The following is a 5,424-nucleotide window of genomic DNA, read 5'->3' on the forward strand; positions in this document are numbered from 1 at the left end:
GGTGAACATGACCTGGAGCTTGATCTCAAGATTTATCCTCTGGTCAATCTAGAAGGAACGCAACCACTGAATATTCCATGATAAAAATCTTTCAGTTACAAACCTGATGGAAGAAATTCATCGTCATATTAACGAAACCATTAGTAGCAGAAGAATTCAAACCTCAAAGGAATAACCATCCCCTCAGGAAACGAGAATTTTAAAGTTTTTCTACCTAGAATACCTAAGTGATATGATCCACAGACCCAAAGAAAGTCCTATAAAGTTGGACTATACAGTCTAGGAGGCTCCTCCGGAGGGATTCTACAAAATGAATTTTAATGGAGTGTCCAAGGGAAACCCAGGCAAGGCTAGAGCCGGAGGAATAATTCGGGACTCGACAAGTAAAATTCAAAGGTTATACTTCATCAACATGGGCCAAGCCACAAATAATGAAATAGAGTTTCAAGCCATGGAGCAGGGGTTGGAAACGTTGCAACGAGAGAGAAGGGTGAATGTAATAGTGGAGGGGGATTCTACATTAGCTATCAAAGCGGCATGTAGGCTGCAATGTGGTTCTCAGATGATTACAGTCACGAAGAATTGGCACCTCACTCATATAATCCAAAGGATTGAGGAACACCTGGAGGAGTTGAAAATGGCAGAGTTTTCCTTAATGAGACGCTTGACTAATGTATTGGTAGACATAGTGGAACACGAAGGGGTCAAGAGTGCCAGGTTGATCACTGAGCTGACCTAGGAGGACATGGTGGACGAACAACTAAAGGAAGATTGTCGAGTGTTGGTAGAGCAAGATCACCCCATGTTAGATAAACGAGACGGCTGATATAAGGTGGGTTAGGATGAGGGAAATGACCCACTTGGTGAGATGAATGTTCATCAATCATCATGATTCGACAGGTTGTAGTTCTTACTAAAGATTGAGGAGGTATGTGTCGTCAAGACAGGAAGGACATGGTGGTCTTTGATGGGAAGGGGAGGCACCTTGGATCATTCAATAGTTCTTCGAGAGGCTGCATTAATTGGAAAGGATGGTTTAAGGAGTGGAGAAGGACAATGCCCAATGTGGAGATGTACTGGAACATGACGATGGTAATAATGAGCTTGTACAGACCGCTTATAGAGGCGAATGAGGAGGAAGATAGCCCCATCCTTGCACGAATGTACTGCAACTCCATCACTTCACGAAATTTGTTGGAAATAAGAGGGAAAGGTGCTTAAAGGTCGGGGTGGAAGGATATGGGTTGGAAGTTTCCTTTATATGTTAAAGATGGAAAATGCATTGGATGTATAGTGCTAAGGGTGAAGGTTACAAGGTGTAGAAGTAGCAAGAGAGAGTTTGTTCATCATAGAATCGAGGCCTCCAAGACAGTAAGGACTAAGGGGAGAAATATTGGCAGAAGGATGTGAGGGAGGCTGAGAGAGGACGTTTAAATCTCTGTGGTTGGTAAGTAGACCAGAATGGAGGATTCAATGAGGGAGGAAACACTACTCTATCACACGACTGTCCTGAAGAAGGGCAAATAAATTGTCGAAATCTGGGAAAATGAAGTGAGACACCTGCAAAGGAGTGTCCCAGACAACAATATTGAGGAAGAGGTCGGCTGGATCATAAACATGGGGAAATCCCGAACGAGGTAGATGGTTTATCAGATAACTCTCGAGATGACTTGGCACTTTAAAACCTTAGTGGGAAAGCTACAAGCATAGGAGACAGAAGAAAGAACCAGGAGGCAAGCGAAACACCAACTACAACCGAAGGTAATTAACCAACGCCTACGAGCTATAGAGGAGGCGCTTGAAAGGGTGGCTAACATAGAACACTTACAAGAAGATAAAATTGGAGATATGAACAAAATGTTCTCAATTTACCTGAAATATATCCATAACCTGGATATCACATTGGGACAAGGACAGGGAAAGTCGATCAGACTAAGAAAATACAGGGTTAGAGAAGTAACTAGAGCTAGTGGCAAGCAACCAACGTCATGGAGAGTGGGGTGGCCGCAACGAAAACTCCAGCAGAGAAGACCACACCTGCATCTAGGTCAGGTGGGGCAGAAGTTCCTTCAATGTCCCTGGATAAATTAACCTAATTATGTGTCTAATTTTGTTTAATTTTTTTGATTGACTGTGTAGGCCAATTCATAGTATTATGATGATAGGTAGATCTGTAGGTGTAGAACAGAAAGATAGATTTACAAACAGACTGCCTTTGAATGGTAATTGGCTAAGTAGTAGTAGAAGAAGAGAAAATTCTATAGATATGCCTAGGAGATACCATAGACAAAATAACCTTATTGCATGTCTGGCTAAGTTTATGCTCAAGACTATTTTACCGCAGCTAGTCTGGTTTCCAATCTGGAAGACCAGGAGGATATGATGTATTTTTCTGTTCTATAGTATATGAGGCTGCTCTACTGACTTACAAAAAAGAAAAAAAGAACTTTGATGGAAGACCATTGGAAGTGACAAAAGATTACAAATATTTGACATTGAATTTTAGTGACAAATTAGGTTAGGATACATGCACAAGATAAAGACTATAGGGATGGAAGTCACACTTTACTTTAGAGATATATTATTAGAAGATATAACAATCCCTCTTTCAAATCCTCATAATACTAATTCTTTTGTATTGATATGATATTTGGTGCCCAAAAAAACCCAAAAGCGAATGCATAAGACTAGAATGAGTACAAAAACATCTAATAATGAACAACTTAAAATAAAAATACCTTGTAAATATAGTTCTTGCAAATTTGAAATTATACTTGAGTTAAAAACTCTTTAAAAACAAAATTTATATAAGGAAAAAATAAGAAGGAAAAATTTCTACTAAAATTAAAAAAAAAAATTGAAAAGACAAATTAAAAAAACAAAATTCTAATTTATAATATATATATATATATATATATATAAACAATACCATTGCATAAAAAAATTCACAAAATAAATTAAAAATAAATTAATATTTAAAATAAAAATAAATCAATATTTAAAATTAAACAGGGCATTAAAAATATGAAAAGGCTCGACTAAAATACAACACCCAATAAAAAAAACAACCAAACCCACCAAAAAAAATAAGGGTTAAAAACTAAATTATATAAAATATATAAAAACAATAAAATTAAAAAAATAATATTTATATATTAAGAAAAAACTTAAAGCTCTATTAAACAATAAAATTATATATATATATATATATATCAAAATCACCAAATAACAAACGCTGCAAAAAATAATAAAAAACACCTCTATAAAAAATAATATTTAAAAAATAATAACCACATAAAATAACATATATATGAAAATTATTATAACAGAAAACAATAATCACATAAAATAATAATATATATGAAAATTATTATAACAATATTTTTCTATTTTGATGAATCATGACTATTTAGTCACTACACATAATTATTAATATTTACCCTAATGTGTCTTTATATATATACAAACCCTAATGAGGTTATTGTGTTGTAGTATCAGGCCACTTCACAAATATAATTACTTAACTGCTCCAAGTCAATATAATATTTTTTTAAGAAAAGGAAAAAGTTGTTTTTCTGATAAAACAATATTTATCTAGGTAGCTATTATAGCTTTGGAATTTGATTTTGGATAAAAAATAATGGTGTCATTTATGAAGGGGAGGAATTGTCTGTACCCTAAAAAAAATGGTTAGAATTTAAGGAAAAAAATTTAAAAATTTAAAAATCTTATAAACAATGTTTAAATCATCAAAAACCTCTAGTATTTAAAAAATTCTTACCAAATTTTGTGACAATATCTCCCAAAAAGAAAATAATCAATCACCCGCAACAACTCTATTGACTACGGCATAAAACCAACCCTACACGTCACGCTGCACGAACAACCCTTGACTCCACGAACTTTGACGACGATTGATTACGACATTGTCTTTGCAAATTATACCAATTTAAGGCAAAGGCCACACTTGTCAAGAATGCAGGCCATGATTTTCGGCTCTTCTGGCGAACGAAGGATCCCGATGTGGGGGAGGGTTTTGGAATAGTTGCCAATAATTTCTTCTTACCTCGTGGATTTGCCTTAATAGGGCTCGGAGCCACAGACGTCCAACACAATCATCTCTGGTTGAGGTTGATTCCTCTCCCGCTGGGGGAGGAATCCAACCTCAGTAAAGTATGGGGGAGCAGTTGATCGAAATAAGACGTTTGCCGCGCAGGACTGGAGGCGGAGTTCCTGGGATCAAAACTCCTCAGGAGAAATCTCCCGCCGTGAAACCCTCTGCCGTTGAAGGCGCTCTGAAGCGCAGACGACGTTTTAGAGAAGCGAGCTACTCCATTAGAAGACGTGCCGAGGCTCGGCCTCGAAAGAAGGGCCTTTCCCACACCCATCACGGTTTTCACAGTTTCAGTCGCTAGGGTTTCACAGCGTAGAACATAACCCAACAGAGTATTTTGTATACAGCCTTAATTGGAGATTTGGACAGTTTTAATACTGGTAGGATTTATCATTTGGGTTTCCAAAGCATTTGGTCAGAGTCATAGAGCTGCAGAGGCGTGTCAATGGGCAATCGAAATGAAAGAGTGGTAATGTAAATATCTCCTCCTAACATCTGGATAACTTTGCTCATAGAGGGACTGCGAGATGCATTGTATTGGATGCACCACAGTCCAGGTAAACTCATTTTTTTGCTATGCCTTGGTCTTCCTCCTCTGTCTTGTTCTTTTGTTTATCAAATTTCCAAACTCACTCTTGTCCCCTAAAATGCCACAGTAAAATTTGCTCGATCTACTTTTTCTATTGTCAAAATCAATGTTCTTTCTTCCCCACCATCTCCATAACCAATATACCATAGCTATAAACATCGCATCCTTGACAATATCTATGCGGCAGGGGAACATCATGTTCCTTACTGACATGTGACTTCCTAAATCTGCAACTTTGAAGAAAAGGTTGGCATCGAAAAGAACATTGCAGGGATTTATATCACAGTGTAAGATGCAGTACAACAAACTATGCCCAAAGTTTCCATGTATCTATACCGCAAAACTATTTGGGATCTCTTGAAACCATAACCCTAAAGGACACTGTAAGTTTAGTCTATCAATATGTCCTCCTTTCTATATCGTTCCATCATCTCCGTTGCTCAATCCTCTTTGATTAACCAATACAGTTAACAAGGCGAATCAAAGGAGGAATAGCATATGTAATCTTGGGCTAATTGAATCAGGTAAAGTAAGAAGATTCAGTGATAACTCCAATTATTATGTCATCAGCTTCTAGTCTTTTAAACTTATCCACTGGTTATGTTGGTTTATTTTCTATATTCTAATACCCTTGTTGAACATTTATTAGGGAAGCTTCCAGTGGCTGTCAATTTTGGTGAGTTTTGGATAAATCGAAAGGGTGTGAATGGCTGAGGTGGCT

At 36.9% G+C, this 5,424-nt stretch overlaps 1 pseudogene; it reads right to left on the reverse strand.

Annotated features, from left to right (window-relative positions):
• Positions 1–3,869: 3,869 nt before the first annotated feature.
• On the reverse strand, positions 3,870–4,448 carry LOC149258769 (uncharacterized; annotated as a pseudogene).
• Positions 4,449–5,424: the final 976 nt, after the last annotated feature.

The sequence above is a fragment of the Pinus tabuliformis genome, chromosome 6, assembly GCF_031772625.1.
Source record: "Pinus tabuliformis cultivar Carrire ecotype Pingquan chromosome 6, CPIR1, whole genome shotgun sequence".
Taxonomy (NCBI): domain Eukaryota; kingdom Viridiplantae; phylum Streptophyta; class Pinopsida; order Pinales; family Pinaceae; genus Pinus; species Pinus tabuliformis.